The 27,594-nt window shown below is 38.0% G+C and overlaps 1 protein-coding gene across 1 annotated transcript in view; it reads right to left on the minus strand.

Moving 5' to 3' along the window:
* The window catches only part of nfasca (neurofascin homolog (chicken) a), a 72,194-nt gene extending 55,676 nt beyond the window's left edge, over nt 1-16,518 (minus strand). Inside the window, exons 1-2 of the mRNA XM_053652670.1 lie at nt 15,507-16,518; nt 4,227-4,290 (exon numbers count right to left, since the gene is read on the minus strand). The gene's annotated coding sequence lies outside the window, so the exon portion shown is untranslated. The remainder of the gene's footprint in view (nt 1-4,226; nt 4,291-15,506) is intronic.
* Nucleotides 16,519-27,594: the final 11,076 nt, after the last annotated feature.

The raw sequence follows: 27,594 nt of genomic DNA on the forward strand, positions 1-27,594 counted from the left end.
AAATAAGTAAATAAGTGATTTACATAAACAGTGAAAATAAGTGAAAAGTATCCAATGAGAAGAATACTTAAGTAGTAAGTTACTAGTTACTTCGGATCTGATTAAAATGAAGGGAAAATCCTGAATCTCAGACCACACTGAGAAATGTTAGTCACACCTCTCCTTGTAAGTCTGTCTGTTCTGTTTCTCTGATATAAAACTTGGGTTCAAGATGAAACGGCATATCTCAATCCTGTGATGGTACAATAACAAAGAACCTGTCATTTTCAACACAAAATCTCACACACACCCCAAAACACGAATGTTTTCCCAACAGGTGACTGTCTTTATTTTCACAGCATGTTAACAACACAAACTTGTCAGCATCTACGTTTAAACAAGACAACGGAGAACAAAAGAACAGACTATAGAACAGAACAGAAGAGAAAGTGTGTCTAGAAAGAGAGTGTTTGTGTGTGTGAGTGTGTGTGTGTGTGTGTCTGTACGTATGGTTCGCGCATGTGAGGGTGTCCTGCCTATCTTCTGGGACTGAGCCACTAAAACAAAAGTGAGCAGTTTTTGCGTCCACATTCAGACCACTACAGTGTATCGCAAGACTTGCAGCCTCATTACACTGTCCTCCACTAATATTGGCACCCTTGGAAAATATGAGCAAAGAAGGCTGTGAAATATTCCCATTATTTTTTTTACCTTTTGATCTTTTGTTCCAAAATTTGTGAACACACACACAAAAATGTGTGTGTTTGAGACTGAATCTCTCTGCATCAGCACTTCTAATCTCTGCATCAGTACATCTGTCACTCGCTCTCTGTTTCTCGCTCTTTCCCTCAGCAGGAGAAGGTCAGTTAGATAACCACCATTACCAAAGCCCCATACCGTCCACCTAAAAACTTATTATGCGCATCTTCCTTTGTGTTTGAAAACAAATCATCTGAAACTAAGACCACAACTAAATATGCAGCCTTTTGTATTACCTTATATACAAATGTTACTTTTGTCCCATCTTTGTCCCATCCCATCTTTGTCCCATTAGGGCATATTCTCGGATTTTCAGCATGTGTGCACTCACCCACCACTTTAATAGGAACACCTGTATTCCTGTTCATTCATTCAATTATCCGATCAGCCAATCATGTAGCAGCAGTAGCACAATGCATAAAATCATTCAGATACAGGTCAAGAGCTTCAGTTAATGTTCACATCAAACATTACAATGGGGGGGGGAGTGATTTCAATGACTTTGACCATGACACGATTGCTGGTGCCAGACAAATTGGTTTGAATATTTCAGACACTGCTGAACTCCTGGGACTTTCATGCACAACAGTCTCTAAAGTTTACACTGAATTATACAAAAACATCCAGTAAGCCTCAGTTCTGGAAATGGCTTGTTAATGAGAGAGGTCAGAGGATAACGGCCAGACTGATTCGGGCTGTCAAACTACACTAACTCAAATAACCACTCTTTACAACCCTGGTGAGCAGAAAAGCATCACAGAATGCACAACACATCGAACCTTGAGGCTGATGGACTACAACAGCAGAAGACTCCACTGGGTTCCACTCCTGTCAGCGAAAAACAGGAATCTGAGGCTATCATGGGCACAATCACCAAAACATAATGAATCACTGTAAGTCTTGAGTCTTATATACATACCAAAACGCTCACTGTATGACACCCCACCACACCTCATTTGCCCCAGGGGAAAAGACAAAGTCCTCCTTCTGTCTCCTGCTTTAAACTGTCAGTCTACCTGGCAGGATGAAGATGGATGTAAAGCTGCAGGTGTTGAGATTTGAGCTGCAGGCCTGCTAGTGTGTGTGTATGATATTGGATAAAGTAGACAGACACAGATGCAGGAGAAACATGTACAGTCATGTACATATAACCTCATATAGATTCACTTTCATTAGACCTGAAACCAGCTGGAGAGAGAGCGAGAGAGAGAGAGAGAGAGAGAGAGAGAGAGAGAGAGAGAACGAGAACACACAAATGTGAAGCCTTGAAAGTAAACTCGATGCAAACTGATACAAGAGAGGTCAGAGGAAGCTCTGAATTTTTTTTTTGTTCCTTTTATATTTTTTCATTAGCACAGAATAAACAGTAAGCAAATTATCCCACTACATAAGTCCAATGCGAAAGAGAAAACCACCATACTCTCCGGAGATAATAGTAATATTGATACTATGATATAATAGTATGTAAAGCTGGGAACAAATACCATAGCATGTAAGGTGGATTTTTAATACAGGGACACAAATAATTACACTGGAGACAAATAAAACAAAACAGCATTTACACAGTGTTTTGATAACCAAAGGCTAAGTGCAACTCAAATCATACCCAAAATTTCAAGGGGTGGACCTGGATCCAACTACTCCTATAAGCCTAACCCACACAACTCTGTATGACACTAAACAACACAGTTAACACACTTAGCCTTTCATAGATAATGTAGAACAAAGCCCTCATACACACACTAACTCAGGCAGCAATAGCACAACACTGGTGCTGTCTAGCTCTGAAATCTGCTCAGGCTATAGGATGCTTTGCAGTCTTATCCAGTGTCCAAAGTGCTGCACTACTTCTTATTCCCTACAAATGGCAACATGCATTATGGGTACACTTGGACAAGAACCTATTGCAATGCATTGTGGGACTTCATGAGGGCAATGAATATCTTCCAGTATATTTTCTGACATGAATACAGTGCAGTTTCTGCATAAACATCCCGATAGCTTCCTCACTCCTGCTCTGAGCACACTTTGCCTATCCCCTCAAGCATTAATTTACACCAATTCTTACTGTGCCTTGTGAGCCTCCTTGTATTTGTAATTACAAAGATTATTATGCCTTTATTTCCATAGAAATGTTTTCACCGTTTCCTATGATTTTGACCTTGTTACCCATGTCTTGTTTATTGATTTGGCCATGTCTGCTTATGCTGTGACCTGAAGCCCAAGTTATGGGCTGGTCCATTATTCCATCAGGACAACACACTGAGAAAAACAAAGAGCTGCAACAGAAACATATATTGAAGCACTGAAGGGCACTTTTAACTCCTTCATGCAAATTATAAGCAATCTGTGACAAAATGTGCCTGAGCATGTGGACTAAGAGCATGTGCCAAAGTTGCAGTCTGTTACCACATAAATATGGGTTTGGCCAAATGTGTTCTCACTTGGCTTATGTTTCAGTCATATTCTTTCTATTTTTATAAAGTGTAAATGCTGTCAGTTGTGCTAATTAAAGGCAGAAGCAGCAAGACCAGGCAGTTTCATATTTAAATCTGTCTATTTAACAGTAAAATCATGAAGGAAGCAAAATCCTGTTTGCTTTCTTAGGAATTCCATCTCTAAAATGTTTACACGGTGCAATAACAAACTGCATTTCTAAAAGGAGTTCTGGTTAAAAACAGGCTTGTAATTGGAAACATTAGGCTGGTGTTTGCAACCCACACTAACAACTGCTTAAACCTGAACCCAGTTCATACTCTCTCTCTCGCATCATAGAAGTAGAGCATGCAGTGAGATGCCACCACTTTGTCTACACAACAGTCCTCATCACACAAACATATAAACAGACACCTCATGTCCATCACAGGCAATTACTGGCTATTATAAAATGAAGACCTGCCTGTTCCAGATACCCCTCCTCTCTTTTTCTCATTCACTGTCCCTAAACCCATCCTGCATCCCCTATTTCAGTAAGATAGAAAATGAGAAGGGTTTTTTTATAAATAGAAGAATATCTCAACGAAATAACCAGCATCGTGTTGAGAGACTGCTTTTTCAATAATGTCTTAGCTAGAGATATGTCAATACCCTCATTAAACTGCCCTCAGTACAACTGGGTGCTGCACTAAGGGTGTAACAATCAAAAGATTTGAATAGATGCATTGATTTAAAAAGCAACAATCATCAATAGATTATTATGGAATAGTATTGGTTATGAATAAATTATAATTGATTAGAAAGTTGGTCACATCTATCATGTTCTAGTAAATCAAATCGTATCATATTATAGCAGACTCAGTGGTATATCAAAACATTGCCTTAACAATCAAAATTGTATAATTTGGAAGGCCGAGGTTTAAACCCCTAGTATGCACATGATGTATCTATACATAGTGAAGAGAAATGTCTAATCATATTTTTTGTAAATTTCAGAATTAGTAGCAGTTAGTAGAGTTAGTAGCAAAAAAATATAATACAAGTATACTTACACAAAAACAAGGGGGAAATCTGGTCTGATGGACTAATGGATCATGAAAGCAGAGAATCTTATACCTGTAAACAAACAAACAAACAAACATAATTCCACTTAATATACCTGCATTATCCTGTATGAATTATGTTGTAGCTATTTCACTGCAACTACCTCAGCCCGATGTTGTACAGCATTGTATTGCACATACAACTACACATATCTGAACTTTATTTATTCCTCATATAGTCCATACTTTTTCTGACATATATCTTTTATATGAGGGCACGGTGGCTTAGAGATTACCACGTTTGCCTTGCACCTACAGGGTTGGGTGTTCGATTCCCACCTCTGCCCTGTGTGTGTGTGGAGCTTGCATATTTTGCCCGTGCTTCAGGGGTTTACTCTGGGTACACCTCCAGTCCAAATACATGTGTTGTAGGCTGACTGGCATCTCCAAATTGTCCACAGTGTGTGAGTATGTGTGCAATTGTGCCCTGCAATGGACTGGCACCCTGTCCAGGGTGTCCCCCACCCTGTGCCCCAAGTCCCCTGGGAAAGGCTCCAGGCACCGCGCAACCCTGTGTAGGATAAGTGGTACAGAATATGGATAGATGGATGAATATATTTTATATATTTTATACTGTATAATATTTTTATATTTTACTTTACAACTTTCTTTTGTTCTGAGAACAACATTTTATTTAGGAGAAAAGACAACAAAATATGTATTTACCTAAGCTAATGTGTCTTTTTCAAAATTTGGTGTCTGTAATGTCATGTCTGAAATTGTCTTCTGCTTTGACAAAACAATTTCCCTCAGAGATCAGTAAAGTACTCTATCTATCTAACATGGCACACATCTAAATCTCACTGTATCTTTTTGTGATTGACGATACTAAACCTCTTATAAATTGGTTTATTAATCCTTCTGTAGGGGCACAGTGGCTTAATGGTTAGTATGCTTGCCTTGCACCTCTGGCGTTGGGGGTTTGATTCCTGCCTGTGCACGGCACTTGCATGTTTTCTCCATGCTTTTGGGGTTTCCTCCCCCAGAATGAAGACACGCGTTGTTGACTGATTGATATCTCTAAATTGTCCATAGTGTGTGTGAGTGTGTGTGCAATTGTGGATGGATGGATAATCCTTCTCTAAAAACAATAAATGTGGTTGAGAAAGCTCAGATTGAGCCTGTGATTCTCATAGCTGCTCACTACCTGCTACCTGCAAGTAAGAGTTTGCCCATACAGATTGTTACAGATTGGCAGAAGAGAAAAATAATTTTAAGAGGTAGCAGTAGCATGATTTTGAAGAAATAGTTGGTGCAGAAGAATGCACTGTACATACTAGACTCATGAATAACCTTCTACTTATACTGTGCCACTGTTAAAAAGTTAACTACATAAAACAGCTTTAGTCAGACATTCTTTCATGTGTGTCACATACTGTAATAGTGTCAATTTACACTTAGTCCTTTCTAATTTGGAGGTGGTTTGAGTTGTAGTCTTTTGTTGAAAATACATAATAGTATTTTTGTCATTTAGCACAGGTGGAAAACTTGAATAATTATACTTTGTTACTATATCTAAATATTATTTTGGTGTATTTATAATTTACATGTGTCATGTAACATCAGAGAAGGAACTCTGGACTACAGTTCCCAGCAGCCACTGCACCACACCATCATGTCACATGATCACCTGCACCTGAACTTCATTCATGTTAAGGAGCACTTACGGGTATTTATAGCCACAGTTTGCACTACACTGGTTGTCTTACGTTTGTATTATTTTGCCGTTGTTTGTTGTCTCGGTTCTCTTCCTAGATTCCATAGTTTATGTGTTTAATCATTTGTGTTAGCACTTTTGTTTTATTTCAGTTACATCTGCACTTGCATCCTACTCGTATTCTGTGTCGTGACATGTATATTATTAACATGTAATACTTGTACTCTTACTCAATTACATTTCCAAGGAAAAAAAGTACTACTTACATGTTTATTCAAACTTAAAAATAGCCATTACAAATCACGAATGTCTCCTCTTCTCTTCTCTCAGCCAACAACTATGCACTAATACATCAATCAAATGGGCTCAGTTTTATCATCCAATCATTTCAGTTTATCATCCAATCAAATTCCTTAATATAGAAAAAAAACTATCAAGAATCATGCCAATTTGTATTCTGCAGTGAACTGCTCATGATGCACAACGTGGACGATATAGCTGTCCATGTGCATTTGAAGATGAATAAGATACCACACCTCAGTGTCCACCTTAAGGACAAGCCTTGGGTCTACCACCGTAAAATATTTCATTATGCAAGAGTAAGCAAGGACTTGAATAAAATGAGGCGTTGCCTTTGAAAAAGCTCATTTGAAAACGCATGTTGAGATAAAAGTTTTGCTAATTCATTAACATTTACCGGCAATATTTAACTACGTTGGCCTGTTTACTTTGCTTATGTCACGATAAAATCATGATAATGATTAGTTTGATGTAAAATTCAAACAAACACATGTCTGGGTGTGCAAAATTAAAATAAAGCAAAAAAAAAAAAACATAAAATAAAATAAATAAATAAAAATCTGTCCACAAGTTTACCCACAAGGTTTTAACTTTTAAAGAAATCAACCGGAAAAGCTATCCCCTACTTTATGTTTAATTCTTGCTAATTTCCTGACCAATGATTTGTTAAGACCATTTAAAAGATATTTTACCATTTTGGGCTTGGCACATTTTTTTTTGTTTTTGCCAGGAGTGTACTGTCTTCCCCAACAACTGTCATTATTCTTCCATTATAAGAAGGTTTCTCTGAGTAAACACTTCCCATTCTTTTCTCATTGACAGCAATACTGTCCATGCTAGATAAGTATTAGGTGGAAAAACCATCGTTTTTAACTGTGTGGTTCAAAGGGCAAATTTAAGAATGTTGTTCTGTTAAGAGCTGTCTTTGTGGACAAAATTTCATAACATCCAGTTCTGTAAAACACACATGCATACACAAACATGCACATGTCCTCACTGCCAAGGGCATGAACATGTCCTCACTGCCTTGGGCTTGACATGCGGCTTGGTATAAAGGTCACAATGCTCTTGACTTGGTCCCCATCTGTCCGGTTCTGTTCATTAGCTCTCTGTAATGTCACAAACCCATGTCTCATCTCTCATCTGCCACCCTCCGGGGCTGTTTTGCTGCCCTGACCTCTGACTCAGTAAATTATGGGTCTGGGCAGGTCAGGAGGTCACAGCAATAACTGTCCACTTGGTTAGAGGAACAGAGTCAAGGGCTTGGACCATAATCCAGCAACTTCATCAATGAAACAGACTTTCATCACACTGTTATAGGGACAGCTGTGACTGTGACACTGTTAATGACGCTAGCAGATAATAAAAGCTTCTTAGTCGTTATGTTCCTTTCAGTTCAAATCGTTGAAGCAGATGATCTCAGTTATTTGCTAAATAAACTAATATAGATTCATTTATTGAAGATTAAAATCACAACGAAATCAAAATAGATAGCTTGGGTATATGGGATGTCATTACTACATAGTGATTTGGATTCAGGTGTATTGGAAGCCACAGAATGAATGTATTAAATGGAGAAACATATCTCAGAACAATGAATGAATGTACCATGGTGCAGATCTCATGCTTGGCAGGAGTGATGGCTAGATGCTGCAAAGTGACCTAGTTTTACCAGTGTGCAAAGGTGTGAGAGAAAAGAGAGGATTCTGTAGTAAAGGAGGATGGAGGGAGGAAGAGTGTGAAAAAGGGGGGTGGAGAGAGGAAGAGTGTGGAAAGAAGAAAGAGGCATCTCCTTTTACCCCTGAGGACAAGCCTGAGGAAGTGGCATGTTCAATAAAAGATAAATCAATCTGGCCTGTCCCTGACCCACGCAAAGCTCATCTTCTGTCTACTGTATGAATTAACAATACGTGGCAATATAACTGGAACATGCACACACATTCTCCTCTTTCATTATATAGCCACAATCATTCTGTGCAAAGCCTTGAAACAGAAAGAAAACAGTTCACACATCAAAACTGTTCAACCATCAGTGCCATCTTGTCTCTTTAAAGAATCTCACCTACTTTTGGCACTAAAACAAGTTTTAGAATTTTGATGTCACCAGACACAATTCAATTAATCACTGAATTGAGACAGAAAAGAGCCTTCAGGGCTTTAAGTTGTCTGACTCAGTGATGTATCATAATAATGACAGTAGCGGGGGAGTGGATTCCATGAAGCAACGAAATGTGATTGGGCAAAAACCAACCACAAAAGTGAAGCACCCAACACTCAAATAAAAAAATTCATTTAAAAATTTTCGAATTCACTTTCATGTGTTTTGAACTTGTAATTCTGGAAAACTGGCAAAAACTATGAAAAGTCTGGTTGACCAAAATGAACTTTTTCTGCCAATAATATATTTTGACATCACTACTTAAAAAATTATATTTTACCAAAATGATTAGGAAAGGTTTAATCTAGGCTATTTTCTATCCTAGACTCGGCATCTTCCTACAAAAATCATGTTGTATCCAGTGTGATTTAACAGAAATCAGTTAAGAGTGAAGAGGTAATAATGAGACATGTTTAAATGCCATAACTTATACCTCAGACAGAGACTGATGTGGATGAAGCTAATAATCAAGGTGATAACTCATTTTCCATTGTAAATGCATAGAATTCTTCAAAATTAGGCAGTAATGTTGTTTTTCTATTAATAGATTAGGTTACAATTGCAAAAGTTGCCATTAAAAAGGAATGTTTACATTTTATTTACTCCTTTTCACTTTTAGGCATAAATGGGACTTTGAAATGCTCTAACTTTATTTGTGATTAAGATACTAAAGAGAAACATAGTTGAAGAAAGTCTGTAGTTTTCAGTAGTTTTCAGAACTTTACATAGCAGAAACCGTCAAAATTTGTGAAGGGTTTTCTCATGTTGCCACACATATAGCACTGTAATGCTCAGTGTAAGCACACATTTTACCCACACTCCAACATTTACACTGAGTTTAAGTTTAACATATTTACATTATACATTATTACATTATTACACTTCTTCTCTCTCTGAACTGGTGAGCATTATAAGGCCCTGTAGTACCTGTCTATTAGTGGTACCTAAGACCAGAATGACATCACAGGGTGATAGATATTTAGTGCCATAACCCCCAGACTTTGGAATGCCATCCCCTATTGACTGTTCTTCTTCTATTTTAAGACTCATCATATAATGTACCTCTTCATCCACCACTTTCACCCTTCTTCATCCTAGTCTTTTTTTTCTTCAATTGAAATTGTAAAGTGACTTTGAGTGTTGAAAAGGCACTATGTAAACGGAACCTATTCCAATGAAAATCATTTTTAATATTATATGTTTATTATTACCAGTGCTGTAGTTGTCACTTTCTCTCAAGTCTCAATCAAGTCTATGACTCTCAGCTTTACATCATGTCAGTTTTCACACATGTATTGGGATGTAAAAAAGGAAATTTGCCTACTGCTATGCAAACTTTAGGGCGTGCATATGCACATATTGCTGAGTTTTCTTAACTGTCGACCTCAAATGGAAAAGTAACGAAAATATGTTTCCAGGATTCAACCATAAACAATCTGACATTAAAGCTCAATATGCAGCAATAACAGGTAATTTGATAACTTTAATATTAACCCTATGTGCTGCCTTTGTGAGTTACAATTGCAATAACTCAGCTTCACCTTTAAGGCAAACCAGTGTCCACCTCGCACTTCTTTTATGGATTTTCCTGCTTAAAAAAGGGTAAATTTTGGTCTCCCGATACCTCAGGGTTGACATTTCGCTGGTGGGCATTGATTCTATCAAGATAAACTTGATAGGTCATTTCACTAATCAGCATCTCCATCAGATAATATTATGTACTTTCTGGTTATAGTTTTTTTTTTTTTTTTGTCTTTTTCATGGCTTTTGTGTTTGTGTCCTTAAAAGAAAGTGAAAATTATTTTTGTGTATTAAAAAAAGGAGCAGGCTATGTCTGTGTGGAAACAAAGAAAAGGCCAGAGGCTTGTGCACGTGCGCTCACTTTTATTGTGATAGAGATTTACCTAAGATTTGCATATGTGTGGTTTTATAAACTTAAATCTTCCAAAGCTTTGTGCATTTGCCATCTCTTTTGTTATATCTACGCAAAGGTTAATACATGTGACCCGTGGATTTGAGTACAATGGTTCATACATCCCTTTTTTCCCCTCTTCAGGCAAAGAAAGTGGGTGAGACTTCATTACTAAATCAAACAAATGAAACAAGAAACTGTGTTCTCTCGGTTCCTCCATTTCTTTAAATATTCTCGTCCTCTTGACTTTCTCTTTCATTCTCTTTCCCTTCCCCCAACTGCCTGCTTTCAAAAAGCAAGAACAGAACACAGGCTCATTATCCAAACTGCATCTCACTTCCTGTGAGCTCTCTCATCCCAGACTCCACCCTGGCCAATAGTGGCAGACCTGGTTGTTATGGGCCCTTAGCAACAGCATCGGGTCGGAGAGGATTAAATGTGTGTGTGTGTGTGTATGTGTGTGTTAGAGGCTAGTCCCGCTGGGTGTGTGATAACAAAGGTACAATACGCATTACCAAACCAGCGTGTGGGGTAGGGGGAGTGGTGCAGTAGTGTGTAGTTTAAAAAGACAGTTTAGAGAGACTGAGACATGCTTCAATTATAAAGGCAAGCCCAAGTAAAATTATTTGCTACTAAAAAAAATGTATATTGGTTAATGTACTGTATTGCAAAATGCTGACCTAAAATGAAAAGAGTGGAGGAGTTACTGTGAAATATCTTTTTATAAATTTATTTCACAGTAAACAATAGAAAGCAAACATTGGATTTACATATGTAGTACACTACATTTTTTTTATAACACAATACACAAATACATCTATAAGAAAGAAGAATTCATATTATTTCTCACTTTGCAAAAGAGCTGTATTTGATATTTATGCAAGTGAAACCAAATGAGCAAAAGCTCTCCTATATTGCAACTCTGTCTGAACACTAACCTCCATGTTACTGCTATATGTTTTCCATATGGATATAAAGGTCATGAATAGGCCATGTATAAATTTTTAATGTGACCTGTTTTCCTTTGGCTGTCTTGATATAGATTCTGATCCAGAAGACAATTTTAAATCTAAATATGGAACCAAAAGCCTAATTTGTTGAGCCCTTGATAAATGTAGTCATCAGTATTCAAAATGGTGATTTAGGTTAGTTGGAGAGATGGGAAGCTTTACAGGAATAGCTGCTGGGTCTAATTTGTACAGCACCATCTGCCTAGAGTTACAGTGATGATTAGAGATGTTCTGAAGCTCCTGATGTATTTGACTGTACTGTGCCATCTCCTGGGACACAAGTATCCCTGCCTTTCCCCTTTCACCCTTTTTCCACCTCTGTTCTACTCCCTCTTTTCTCACTCCCCACATATGGAGGATTTGTGAGTAAAGTGAGAGGTGAGAATACAGTCCCTTGAGACCCCTACAGTCTCTGTGATCAGCAGGGTGTGCATGTGTGTGCAGTGACAGAAGGGGAGTGAGAGCTGAGCTGATGACAAATCCATTCATTAAACCTTTAGAAATCTATCAACTGCATAAAAACAAGTACAAGTAGCACCTCCTAGAGCAACTTTAGGAGGTGGCACTCTTCTTTCTTTTGTGATTCTATTCGCTGAAGTGAGTCACAGATTTTCAGTTTAAATTTGAAATATTTAAAAAGCCTAATTTTGACTAAGCTTTGCATTTCAGTCTTCCCCAGTTATGCACTAAATGTTATGTTGCTTTGCATAATCAAAACAATCACAACACTATTCATAAACATTTTCTTTTTTCCAACACTCAACTGAAGTTCCAAACAAAAACCCTTCCAGCAAAATGATTCATTATTCTGAATATCTGAAGAATGGCTGCGAGACAGAAATGAGCTTCATCCAACAGATGAACACTGAAGGAGAAATCTGTTTCTCCTCAAAGGTCTTTTGGTCTGATGCTTTTCCACGGGCTAATGGGTCATTGGATTAGATCCATTTAGTATGTACGCATTACAATACACCATGTCAGCATTTTGCTCACTGTCAGTTCAGCTAAATGCACTATACTTAAAAGTTCATTGACAATCGTTAACACCCGAACCACTCAAATTCTTTCACTCCAGCTTGGGCAAACCATGTCTTTATAGCGCTCACTTTATGCACAGGGGCCTTATCATGCTGGAAAAGATCTGGGCCCTTTAGTTACAGTGAAGGGACATTCTAGATCATCATGTGCCTCCAATTTTGGGGCAAAATTTGAGGAAGGCCTACATATAGGGGTTATTGTCAGGCATCCACATACTTTTATGTGGAGGCCATATAGTGTATAAAGTTTAACGTTAGGGTTATGGGTGGGGTTAGGGTTTGTTCCTTTTCTTATAACTTTATTTATATTAAATCAAATGAAATCCAACCACATTACTTCAGTGATTTGAATTCATGAAACTCATGAGATCAGATTGGTCCATTTATGTTTCTTTTAAGCATGCACACTAAAATAAATGTACATTTAGCAGGTACCCTCCTAGCATATAGCCTGATACACTCTGAGTCATAGCCTTCAACTTGGTGTAACTAGCTAGCCAATATGCATAACATGAATCCTACAGTTACACCTGTAGTAAACTGTCATTTTAGGTAATTAAACCTAAACAAAAGTTTCACTCTGAAACACTGCTATACCATATGTCAGCTACAAGGGAAATGCCCCCCCCCCCTTTTTTTTCTTTGGGGGGGGTATGTATTATCTACTGATTATCTATTGTATTACCTATTATCTACTTATCTCATGGCATTCACAAAACAGGTTTTGACGTCTCCATTCTACATGCACGACTATGTTTCCTTTCCTTGTACTGCCTTCTAATAAAATTTTATAAAATTGATTTTTTAAATTTTTTTTTTATAACCAAGTAGCCAGTGAATTTGCCTGACCTAAATCTGTTCACATGTCTGTTGAGCTTGGTGACTAAAGGACACACTTTCAGGAACGCCATGCAAAGTATCATAATTTGAATGTGCAACACAACACAAAAGCACTCTCTCTCTCTCTCTCTCTCTCTCTCTCTCTCTACTTTCTCTCTATAGCCTTAACCTTGATAACCACAAAGGTTGCCCTTTACCCTTTCAGTTTGGGGAAAAAAATGCACATAACTTTTGTAAAAAGCAATTTACTGTATGTTTACAATGTAGGTTACCCCGGATTTTCTGCTTTTCTTACATTGTGAGGGCTTTTTCATGACCACACACACACACACACACACCACTGACACACTGCACAGGGCAATAACTATTTTAAATTTATTTAATTACAGAATCTACGTAACTAAACACACTATATGGCCAAATGTATGTTGACACCTGACCATGACACCCATATGTGGGCCTGTCCAGTCTTCAGTCCATAAGCTGAAACTCAAGCGCAATTGGATTATGCAGCAAGACAACGCATAGGAGTAAGTCCTAGTCCTAGAAGTAAGTGAAAGTCTGATCTCTAGTTATCGGAAGCATTTGATTGCAGTTATTGCTGCTAAAGGTGGCACAACAAGATTTGAAGTTTAAAGGGTTCAATTATTTTTTCACATTCTTGATGTGTTGGATAACTTTTTTTTGCTTCAATAAAATAAATAAATAAAAACTGCATTGTGTGTTTACTCAGGTTGACATTGTTTTATGTTATATTTAATTTGAAGGTCTAAAACTATTTAGTATAAGATATACACAAAACAGAAGAAATCAAATACTTTTTCACAGCACTGTATAATGTTATTTTTTTGTGGTGGGGGGCTGGGGTTGTGTCTGTCAAAAGAATCTACCCATGGAGCAATCAGTGTCATTATTTATTTTATTTTATTTTTTTACATGGAATTAGTAATAATAGAAACTTAAATAATATATTTGCAAGGCATTCTGGCATTTACACATCCCCATTCAAAGTATAACGAAAAAACAGCATGAGACAATGGAGGCAATGGACACATGGTATGGCATGGCATGCATGATAGAGCAAGTTAGGATACTACGCCCCATCCAGATGTGACGATTGTCTTGGAAGTCGACATTACAGATCAGTAGAGCAAGATGCCATTTGATTGCATTTCCTAGACTGGCAAGAAGGTCTAATAAGAAACTGATCTAGATCCAAAGTGATTTTGCCAAATCCTGACCCCAGTGTACTAACAGAACAACAATGGACTGCTTAGAAGGTTTAGAAAGAGGGAACATGAGCAAGAGAAATAGTAAGAGAGATGAAGAATGAGAGTAAATCTTGTGTAAATATGTATGAAAACAAATGGTGATGGAGAAAGGGGCTCATTAAATGGCTTTAGCTACCCTCAAACAAAGACAATCAAATCCAGTTGTGCTATTTAACAAATCCCTTTGTATCTATGTACACTGTATTTCCTCAAGTTGTTAATAAAATAATAAATGCACAAGCAAAAAATATGCTACATTTTTGTTTGTAGACGGTTAAACAAGAATCTGATATTTCTGTGTCAAAATCTGAAAGCTATACACATGAATCTAGACTATTCTCTGAATAAATCTGACAAGATTCCAGTTCAGTTTAAGCTGAAACAAAAGCATCACCGGTCTGACAGAAGAATGACCACTAAGCAACAGATCCAGGCAGCCAAATAAAGAATGAAGTCTGACAGCTGGGAAACATTAAACCAGATGCTTTGTTAGATTATAAGGCTTATGCAATCTACAGATATTATTGGTTATAAGAGTTCAGTAATTCCACTCATCTGTATCAGGCAATTATTAGTAAGTGTCTGAAATGAAGTCTCTATTCAAGATACAGCATTACATACAATACAATAACCCTGTCTTACTGTTTAATATACGGTATAGATGAGTTGTTATCATCTAAGCCCAGCCGTGAAAAGTGTGCAACATCTCTGGTGCATCATAGGAGTTATGTGCAGACACCATGACAAAATCATTTCTCACAGGTACACAATTATATAATGACAGTTTTTGGTCAAAGAGACAGATATCAAAAAGTAAAAGTCTACCAAAAAGGTAGACTGTAAACCATAATATCACTCTATCACTCTGTATACAAGGTTCCAAAACGTCCAGTTTTGTTAAGCAAAGTAGTCCAACAATTATCCAAATTTCACTGAGCCCATGGAATAATCAGTACAAAGCTCTGAGCACGTTGCCATCTTTCTCTACAAACTAAAGCGCAATTACCAGGAAATATAGGCTCGCCAGCAACACAAATGCATTACCTCTCACATGAAATTTCCTGTCCTGGTTAGACAGAGCTGGCACACAGCCCAAGGCATCTTCAGCAATGGTAAATTCCTTCGTCTCATCCAGTACAATCAGTGCATGTTTTACGATGCCAACTCTGCCGGTTTAAATCCACATACACGCAGAAGTCTGGGTCACTGTGTCTTGCTGTGTCCTGAATGAGAACAGACTAGTACAACAGAGCATGCGTAAGGATGTGTCTCTGTATGTGTGTATAAGCGCTCTGATACTAATGCTGATTTAGGAGAGCTGCTCTCGGTCTTGGTGCATCCCTACTGTTGTGTAATCAGAGATTTCTCTCTCCTCCCTTCTCTCACACACGCACAGCAAAAACAGATTCCCATCTGCTGCTGCCTACTTGGCCATCTCCCAGTCCACCTCATGAATAATAAACAGCCCCCTGGGCTTGCACACACCCCCAAACCCCCATCGTGACAGAAACACGATCACATGCATTCACATGGATGCACATCCAGACACATCCACAAACACTTTATCAGATGCATACATATACAGAGAGATGAAAGGTATTTCTCTTTGAGCTTGTCCTCTGCACCTCAACCCACTTTTTTTTCTGCACCCTCTCACCTCTATCCTGCCAGTTAATAATGTGTTAGAAACATGCAAAGCCTCCTTCATACAATCAGAGATGACCAGTGTGCCCGGGAATAGATAACCATCAGTGTCAGCTACAACATCAGAAGACCAAATCCGGTTCCACTCCTTTCATCCAAGAACAGGAATCTGATCAGGATAAAGTCTAGGAGACATTTTTCCAATCTTCAACTGTCCAGTTTAAGTGAACATGTACCCACTGTGGACTCAGATTCCTGTTCTTTGGAAGCCCAATGTTGTCTTCTACGGTAGCCCATACGCCTCAAGTTTCAGCGGGCTGTGAACTCACCACAGCACTGTCACTCACTGAATGCTTTTTTTGTTTTCTCACACCATTCTGTGTAAACTCTGAAGACTTCAATGTTGTGTGAAAATTACAGATCAGCAGTTTCCGAAATACTCACATCAGCCCAGCTGTCACCAACTACCATGCCAGGGTCAAAGACACTGAGATCATACCTTCCCCATTCTGATGTTTGATGTGAATATTAACTGAAGCTCTTGAACTGTATCTGCATGATTTTAGCACTGCTCTATCGCCGCATGATTGGCTATCTAGATAACTGTAGGAATGAGCAGGTGTATATGTGTTCCTATTAAAGTGAGCTTACATCAACTAACAAATGGCTCAATGTAATTTGCATTCCCTCTTCTTCCTAATCTCATTAAGTATTAAATTCAAGTACCAAAAGGGGTTCATAAGTCATTATAAGAGATGAAACATTCACCTATGATTCACTTCAGTGTTGTTTATTCAGACTGAAATCAACAAGGTCAAAAACACTGCAGGATCACATAATAACCAGAGCATGAGATTTATGCAAATATATGGACAACCAACTAACTACCCACTCTGTCACTTTCTGTCTATCAAACCTGCAACCTGAAAAGGACATTTAGTAGTCCAACGATGTAAATAAGCATTTATTAATTAGACACAGATTGCTCTTTATATTGATGCTGTTTTATATGAATTACCTTTGGACAACAAAATGTCGGGTTAATATTACAACATGCCATGAGATAGAGGTCAGTTACACCAGAAGGCTAATACTGAAACTGTAACCCGGTTAAAACCATGCAGTAATGTTATCACAGCTGAATGACTATATACTGACAGTGGGAAACACAGGTGAGCAACAACCAACTTTCTATAATGACCAATGATATGATGGGTTCTTTTGTGTGACTATACTACAAATAAAAATCAGAACAGTGTCCAGTAAGACTCATAAACAAATGCTTCATTTTCATGCTAAGCTTGATTAAACACAGGAGTGAACCATCTTTGCTCCTCTCCTGCTCTCAGACAGAGGAATGCTAAGTACAAACACTACCTGTTGTAAAGGTTCTTTTTGTTTTTCTCTCTTACAGTCATACAATTACAGCTCTATGGATAGCAGTGTAGGCATTCTTAGCTGTGGGAGAAGTTTTACATTCCCTCGTTGCTGCTGACGTCCATTGTGTGGGCTTCAGTGGTGGTAGATGCAAAACAAAGGCACAGTGGGCTAAATGACCTGGTTGTTTTGACTGTAGATCATTTTCACAGTTCTGAAAAGCTCGGATAAAGACACAGAGAGACATCTGAACTGGACAGAACTAGGTGCCAAAAGACTCATTGAGGTGTTTCAACAAAAAAAAAAAAGAAAGAAAGAAACATTTGTTACTAGAAGTCTCAACTCACTGTGACCAAGTTCCCAGAGACGGGTTGATTAATTTATAAAAAATATTTATTGTTTGATTTATTGGTTTTTTGTTTTTTTTAGTTTTTCCCCCACAGGTTGGGACTGGGCATTTTGTGTACATTCGATTCATTATGTCTATAAATTAAAACATATACACAAACAAGTACAATCATAAATTATTTATGTCCAAATTACATACCAAATTGATCCTAAGTAAATATCATACACAGCCGTAAACATTCCAGTAATTTGGGTTACTCATTCACATAGCTATATTTTATTCATACTTAATTTATTAAGGGAAACATTTATTAAGTGGCCATAAATAAAAGCAAAATGACTTTAATGACTACCATCAGTGAGTTGATGGCTGTATATTTAAAAATCACATTTAATACATTTCTATTTACACAGTTTCAGTCTGCATATCTGGCTTTAAAACAACAGGTTATGATGAGTTTATGGTGCAATTCTGTTTGAATTTGTACAGGGCTTTATACAGAACAGTCTATTGTGTATAGTGAATAGTGAGGGCTTTAGTGTTCACACAATGAAACACAAAGACAGTGCTCATGAACAAGTTTGGGATGTCGCTTAAATGCACTCACATGTTCAAACTTTGTAAACAGTCCCTCAACAAGTATCCAGCAAACTTTGCAATATTTGGAGGAGCTTGCATTTTTTCAAATTTACCACAGATTTTCCGCAGATTTGGGCCGAATCGTTTCATGTGACGTCATCACAACGTGCATTCAGTCAAAGCCCTCTTCGATTCACGTGCGTCAAACATGAGTACAGCTAAAAGGTCTCATTTACCAACAAACATCACTGTGAAAGACGTGCAAAACAATTTCATGCAACTGCAATTTCTCCGTCAGATAGTTTTCCACAAAAAAAGCACAAAATCTCTGCAAATTGCAGACAATTTAAAAAAAAAAAAAGCCGTTTTGGCTGCAACAATCACACAAAAACTCTGCGAAATCCTGTTTGGACTCTTTAATTAATTTATTTCATTAATCATTTTGTATTTTATCATATTTTGTCCATTCTGGGAGACTCAGGCTACACTGAAATCTGTCTTATTGCAAAGCGTTAAATTAATAAATTATTCACTTTTATGTGAAAAGGAACCTTTTTTAATATATATAATTTTATATCATTTCTTCCAACAATTCTCATATACACCAACTCTGTGTATTGAGACACTGCAATTTTTGCTTCTTAAGCAATCTCTGCCAGTGTACTGCTCAGCATAAAGTGCTTGTTCTAAAACAGCCAGTGCAAGAGTCAACACAGTCAAAGAAAATTATAATGTTTATACAAACATGATGGAGGGTAATTTAAATGTAAATTCTTCTTCTGGAAGACAAAATACACTGTTTAAATATTTAGGAAGTCGCAATGAACCAAAAAAGGCAACAGAGGAATAAAGGAAGTCACTGAGAGAGACAGAAAAGAGAAAGAATATATGGCCATGAAACACAGGAACAGACAGCCTGTATTATGCAGAACTAAGACACTAAACCCCAAACACATTAGCACAACAAAAGGCCTCCTAGAGTGGAACACAGCAGAGACAAACAGTTCCATCAACTGGACAACTCATTAGAGAGCAACAAGTTATTATGTAATGTCCCGCTTCATTTAAAATGAGCAAAAATTTATATATAAACTTTTGTAAGCCAAGAACAGGAATCTGAGGCTACATTGGGGATGAGCTCACCAACACTGGTCAGATGAAGATTGGAAAAAGGTGATTGGACCAGATTGTTTTTCTTCTGTCCAGTTTCAATGAGCCTGTGTCCTCTGTAGCCTCAGACTCCACTTCTTGGGTAACATGAATGGAACCCAATATGGTCTGCTGATGTTGTAGCCTATCTGCCTCAGGTGTGTTATGCTATCCATTCTGAGATGCTTTTCTGCTCACCATGGTTGTAAAGTCTGGTTATTTGAGTTACCATAGTCTTCCTGTCAGCTCGAACCAGTCTGGCCATTCTCTTCTGATATCTCTCATCAACAAGCTGTTTACCGTTAGTTCTACTCACTATATGTTTTTAGGTTTTTTTTTGCTCCAAACACTATAGGTCTGTATGATGTTTTGCATTGCACTGTTGCCAAATCGGTGGTTCAAATCAGAAGATTGTTTCTAATGTTTGGAAGTATAATTGCCTCCTCATGATGTTCGAAACAGCTATCTAAAGTAGATATAATGAGTATAATTTTTGTTAGAACGCAGACAAATATATTCTTCTATTGTTAGAAAATTATTGTGTATTATGTTTAGGGGCATGGTGGGTTAGTGGTTAGCACATTTGCCTCACACCTCCAGGGTTGAGGGTTCGTTTCCCTGTATGTGCAGAGTTTGCATGTTCTCCCTGTGCTTCGGGGGTTTCCTCTAGGTACTCTGGTTTCCTCCCCCAGTCCAAAGACATGCATTGTAGCCTGATTGGCATGTCCAAAAGTGTCTGTAGTGTATAAATGGGTTTGGGAATGTGTGTGATTGTGCCCTGTGATGAACTGGCACCCCGTCCAGACTGTCCCCCGCCTTGTGCCCCATGCCTCCTGGGATAGGCTCCAGGTTCCCTGTGACCCAGTAAGGATAAGCAGTACAGAAAATGGATGGATGTTTATGCTTATTATATTTTTTATGAATGGTGTCAATAATTTCAAGAGCTGTAGAACCTCACAAAATTCTTTGGTAAGTCTCTCTGGATGTAACCTTAAAAGTTCTATGTAAAACCTACAAAATCACTGCAAATCCATACAAAATTATTCGGACTGTTCTTTTCCAGGATGACAACGTTCTCATCCACAAGCCACAAGGGCTCAGTGAATAGTCTAATGAGTATGAAAATAATGTAAATCATATGCTATGACCTTTACAGTCACTAGATATAAATCCAGTAGAACACCTGTGGGAGATTTTGGGTGTGTTAGACAGTGCTCACTACCATTTTCATCAAAATAATAAATGGTTTTGGAAAATTGTGTTTATCCATTCAGTATAGTTACCGAGATTCGTTTAACCTCTTCCAAGGAGTAGTGAACCAGTTTTTGAACTTTATGTAAAATGGAAATACTGGCGTGAATTTCTAACATTTACAGATAAGGATATAAACATAAAAATGTCATTTCTGCACTGAAGAAAACATGTCTGGAACACATTAAACAGCACACAAACACACACACACACACACACACACACACACACACACACATCTGTCACAGCATTTGACACGACAAGCCACATTAATACACTTATGAGTTTGTTTGAAGCATTTAATATATAACATTCTCATGTTTTGGATGACCTAGATAGTGCACTTTTCCCACAGCAGCTCACTCTGTGACCTCTGCTGTTTTTCAGATGTGTTTAATTCATAGAAATGCATTTTCCACCATTGTGAAGTGAAGTTACTGACAGGGGTTATCCACAGTGACGTCACAGACCCAACTAATCCATAATGAAATTCCTTGTCGTTTATTTTAATTATCGATTATTATTGATTTTATCGATTAGTTGTTGCAGCCCTAATAATGACCATGTGGCATAAACAGCAATTAGATTGTGTGCTTATTATTTATGTTCTGTCTGTGGCCTGGGCAATTTGAAGAGAACAGTGCACAGTTCAAACACTATATAATAGCTCAAACAGATTGTAAAAGCATATTTGAGTAAAGCTAACAAGCTTGTTAGCAATGCATCTATGGAGCCAAATTCAACCATGTATACACAGATAGTTATTAAGTCTGAGGATTACGAATAAAAAAGGAGCCTTGTGTTTGCGACAGCTGGTGTACTTGCTGTCAGTCCCATACCCTCTATTCTTTCTCTGTCGCTTGTCCACTCTAAATTGATCTTAGGCCTATGTGCTCTTGCACTGAGAGACAGGGAGTGGTCTAAGGGTCAGATTAATGGTAGCAGTTGAGAACAGCTGCTGCCGCAGGCAAACTAGACTCATATCCTCCTGTCTTCCTCTTTCCTCCTTTCTGTTTTTCATTTATTTTTATTTCCTTATTTCTGTTCATTTGTGGCATAAATTCAATCATATATATATATATATATATATATATATATATATATATATATATATATATATATATATATATATATAAGAAATGGCAGATAATGGAAGTAATCAAGCCTGTACATCAATAACTTTGGTTAGCTTTAAGCAGAGTAGCCGTTTCCTGTGCGGAAATTCTTTTAATTGTTTATTTCTTTTTAAAGTGTGCATGTCTGAGTATTATCCTTACACACTAGAGTTTAGCAATATAATGTTTAAAGAATTGTCAAGTACATAACAAACATGCCACATAATAATTAATGTAACCTTTAGGCAATGAATGGGGTCAGAAGTTAAGATCAGGTTATCCATTTAAAAGAGCAGATGTCACGTACGCCTTAGAGACAAAGAGCTGTGACCAATATAAACAGCAGGACCCTGAGTGTCTAAGCATCTTTGCCATACGCCCCAAGCACTCCACTTTCGTCTAACATGGGAACATATCGGGTTGGAAATTGAATGAGGATCCAATACAACAAGGGGTGCTGGAAAGGTAAAATGTCAGACAGGCCTGATTACAACATTTCCATTCTACAATTTGTTTTGAGCTACAGGTTGATTGTAAGTCATCATGACATTAGAGAAATATAGAGGGCACACAACATAATTAAGGTAGGACAAGAATGAAAACAGGAGATGAGTCTAGGAGAGTCCAAACCATTCTCTGTGGTTTGATAATGTTAATATTTAACATGTCTCGTATTTTATAACAGAGATCTGGCAACCCTTCTGATAGAAGCACCACTCTGCTGCAACTTAACCATTATATCATTATATTAATGATATATGTGCCATACAGACCATGCATTAAAATAATTGTCATTATAAGGAACTATATGTGAATGGAACATGCTAGGATACAAAAGCTGGGCAGTTAGTCATCTGTCAGTCAGTAATCCAATGGGTTCACTCTTCAGATCTATTTTACACACATGTCAAGTAAATGGCTAAACCACTGCGTTAACAGTAACAAAGGCACTTCCCTGCATGTCAGTCACAGAATGGCTGCCACATGCAGACCTATTCATTCTCTCTTCTCTGGTGTGTGGGTTCAGCCTCCCTATCAACAGGAGGTCATGTCGTTGCTTCAGTTAATTATTGGCCAGACTCCTATATGCAAAAGTCTGGACCATGCAGGGAAAGCCTTGGTTTCCTGCCAGTGTGCTCATGCACCCCCTTCTACAACAAAAATGCACACACACACACACACACACACACACACACAAGACAATGTTTCAAGGGACAATAGAGCAAAGCAGCTGGACAGCAAGACCACAAAGTAGTCCTGCATAAATAATTATGAAATAGAGAAAAGCCATCTGTACTATAGACCAAACATCTGCTTCAAATCAATAAGAAACCTAGAAACCTAGATCATAGAAATTTAATTTGTTCTTAATGCTTACATGCTCATAATTATTTTTCAGTTTTTTCATTTGTGCAAGTGTACTATTCCATTATCGGCTTTTTCGGCTACTGACAGAGAGAGACACTCGATGCTGATGCTGATGTCACTTCCCTGTAGGACTCAATGAACAATTGTTCTGTATTTAAACACTAATGACGATCTGTTACCACAAACATGCCTCTGAGAGTTCTGCTAAAGAAGGTTGGTTATAGGAAAAAGAAAGGTTGATCCCTCCATGCACTAAGCCATTCAAAATGCATGTCACGACATGCAGAGAAACACTGGTATGTTGACACGTATTATTCCCGGAAGAGACATGGGAAAGTATGGTGACAGAGACATCATAGCATACAGTCAGCTTGCTTGAGAAACATTGAATTTCAGACTCCCCTCTGTGAAACACCTGCAGGCATGCTTATTATTCCTGGGAATGAAACACTAGCCCCAAAATCATGGTTACTATATTTAACACTTCATTTTGTGGGACAGTCACTGTCAATAGCTGCCATCTATATTGACAGTTGTATTTTTTAAGGAATCTCTTAGAACTATATGTCAGTATCTTTATAATTATATATAATCTGACAGGTTTATTGCAACACAGAGTCCTGAAATTAAGAAGTGAAAAGAAGGGGGAAAAATGTATATAGCCAGAAAATTATAGTTCACTGCTGGCTTGCAATTTTTTACAGAATTTTGTTGTAATTGTGTGAAATTTAGGTAGTGGGTCACCAAAGCTCTGATATTTCAACTTCACTGCTGTAAATCTGTAAGCAGAAGGTGGTGTGCCAACCAAAAGACCTAAGGCAAAAAAGACCTCAGGGCTAAGGATGTTTTTATAGTGAACTACAAACTGAAAGCCAAGCAAATATACCAACACTGGCTGGTAGTTAGCAGTTAATATTCATTCATTCATCTTCAATAACCATTTTATCCTGGTCAGGTTTGTAGAGGAGCCAGATCCTATCCCATGAACACACACACACACACACACACACACACACACACACACACACACACACAAACACTCATTCACACCTACAGGCATAGCCAAAGTGACTTTCAAAGAGATTAAGGAGAGAACATGCAAGAACACTGCACAGATATTAACCTGAGCTCAAGATCAAATGTAGAGAGCTGTGAGGTGGCAAAACCCACTGCACCAGAGTGCCTTCACAGTTTATATTTATTCATAGATATCAGAAAGCAGGTTAAAGACTTAAATTCAGATTTCTTTCACAGAAATGCATTCAGTTTCACTTTCAATCAGCACAATATCTTTTCTAAGGAACTCTATTCATATGTAATGAATACTGACATGCAGGATTCATAAAGATTAAAAACGACTCTCTATGAAAACACTTAATCAGAGACAATTTGGAGCGCACATGGGCAAATCAAGTGGTATATATCATCTCATGCCAAAATAAATATTTCATACAAGCTCCCTTCATCCCAGCAAGGGTGTCTGCCCATCCCCCTGTGTACACTACTCTAAACCCCCTTCATACTACAAGCTACATCACACTGCATTATAGCAACTCTGAATTTAATGTCACATTATTTTCTTTGTCAGCAGTACACTCTGGTATTTACCACTAACCTACTATGGTTCATTAGGCTATAATCATTCTGGACTTCTGGATTGGATGCTGTCCACGTTGTGCAAATCGATGGACTCATATGAGGTCAAGGAGCATTAGTTTCCCTCAGTAACAACCTTCAAAAGAGAGAAACACAGACATTGACCTTTAGTTTATGACCTTCAAGAGAAGAAACGTAGCTCATCAGAGAACCTCATCAGCAACTTTTACAACCAGGGCAATGAGAAACGGACTTCCTTCCTTCCATTCCTTCCCCATGATAAATGCAAAGATAAGGGACAAGAGTGAGAATGGCCAAGATTTACACAAGTACCACTTCTTGACCTTTGCTGAGAAAGGATCTTCACTTCCACTGTCTGATCACATTAACCCCTGTCCATTGTGGCTCAATTTAAAGACAGAGCTGTGCCCAGTAAAGAGATACAATCAACCTATTAGTGACACTTTAACAACAAAATTGACCTATTGGCTATCAGGCTGTCAGCATTTATCAAATAATAATAAAACTCTCTAGCTGGATGTTTAATTAATAGAACATCTTAATGATTAGCATAACCTGCATAGCAAGAGTGTTAATTAAATATTTTATGACCAGTGTTTGAATCAGTACAGCCATTGCTTCAAATGGCCTGGGAGACAAAAAAACGTGGCTCCATATCATTGAGGGTATTGTAAAATATTAATAAGTCAAACGGGCAGTCTAAATGAACTGAGATACTATTTATTTCACTATTACATCAAATTACTTATTTCATCAAACCATTCTCATTTACAATGGACGTTATTACATTTTGCATATACAGTACATCTATAATCATTCAGTTAAACAGATTTATCTTTGGTAACTGTTATTTTAAAACTAATATTATTATTGCCATTTTCCAAATCTGCATTGGAATATTTTTATAAAGCTACATGTTAATTCAATACAATACAGTTTTCCCTTAACCCCTAATTATTCAGTCACTGATCTTTTTATACAATACCCTTAATAGCTATGTATTCCTCGAATTGTCATTTAGCAGTCTCATTACCCATGCTGCAGTCTCTCAAGCTGAGTGCTTTGCTCTGAAGACTTCATTTGTCTGACTGAAATCCCTTTGTGCAGCTCTGTCTCTCTCTGTCTCATTTATACAGACAATACCACAGGATTTGATGAGTTCAGAATGGGGCACAGAGAAGGGCACATGAAATTTTAACTGGTTATGCAAAAAAAAAAAAAAAGCCAACAGGATGTGTAGATATTCTGCAAAAATCTCTTTTGTCCCATACGTGCATAATGGACAGGTGCTAAATATGACAATGAGTTGACCTACAAAAAAAACATTTGATTTTAAGGTTGATGTGCCACTAGGCAAGAAAGTATAGATTACGTTGGTATGTTATAAATAAGAAATGTGCTGAATTTATATATTCAAAACAAGACTCAGATACCACCAGTGTTGGTGGAATAGCTCTCTTGACCACCCCCACCCCCAGAACATCACACACACATGCACACACAGACACGTTCCCATTTGCCAACATAAAGAAATCCCCTTGTGATATATATTGCCTAAAGCAATTCGATTCAACTCAAAACATTCCAGTATGAAGAATCTTCTGGGATCCAAGCCTCTCTGTCTAGTCTCACAATTTACATTCTGCTCACCCCTCAAGAAATTTAACAAGACAGTGAAAATGACTGCCAAGGCTCATTTGCTTGTTCTGTGTATCTTCGCAATCATATCCACCCCTTTTCTGTTAATCTCATCCCTTCTGTACGTCCCCCTCTTTCTTGGCCCAGTTTTGGCCCAACAATAGAGACAATTGGGTGTCTCCCTGAGGGCCAAGCTGGGTGAGTTTAAATATCAAAAGGCTACAGAGGATACCGGGGCAGACCCCAAGGAGAACTGCTTTAGCCGAGCCTCCACTGTCCATCTGCTGGTGCGAGGAGAAAAAGAGGGGAAATGTGAACCAGCATGGCTTATAAACAGTGACAGAATGTGTTCTGCAGGTTATCACTTTCATTTTTCTTCTTATTGTTTTTGAGACAGGCAAGCACACCTCTGTCAGCTGTCAAGTGATACTGCCTACAAGATACATTTTTTCTTTCTTTCTTTTTTTTACCCCTTTGTTCTCCCAATTTATCAATTTGGGCATTTGCTAATTCCCCACTAGGTAGCTCTTCCCTATCATGTGACTGATACCAACCAGGGAGGGTGACGGTCAGCCATGCACCTGCAGGGCAGCATAACACACACGAAGGAAAGCACTAACTTCCCTTCTCGGCCACATGAGTTCACAGACCCCAAGGATTAGTTAGCGTTGCTCAGAATGACAGAGGAGACTGTAAAGTCATCCCTCCCACCCAAAGATCGCAGCTAATTTTGCTTTCTTGGACTCTAGACAATAGACAGCTGTGGCTTCTTCAAGATTCTAACTTATGACCTCCCACTGATAGGACTAAAATCTTTCTGTATGGCCACTTAGGAGCCTGCTTGACACACACACACACACACACACACACACACACACACACGCTATTTACACAGCCTTCCTGAGCCTTTCCCACTGCTCCTCACAATCCTTGAGACATTTTTTAAATCTTGTGAATCTTTTTTTAATCTTCCATTGTCTGCATGTGCTAAGGAACCAACACACTGGGATTAAATTGAAGGCATAGTTCACAGTATTAAAGTGTC

The sequence above is a fragment of the Ictalurus furcatus genome, chromosome 21, assembly GCF_023375685.1.
Source record: "Ictalurus furcatus strain D&B chromosome 21, Billie_1.0, whole genome shotgun sequence".
In the NCBI taxonomy this organism is placed as follows: domain Eukaryota; kingdom Metazoa; phylum Chordata; class Actinopteri; order Siluriformes; family Ictaluridae; genus Ictalurus; species Ictalurus furcatus.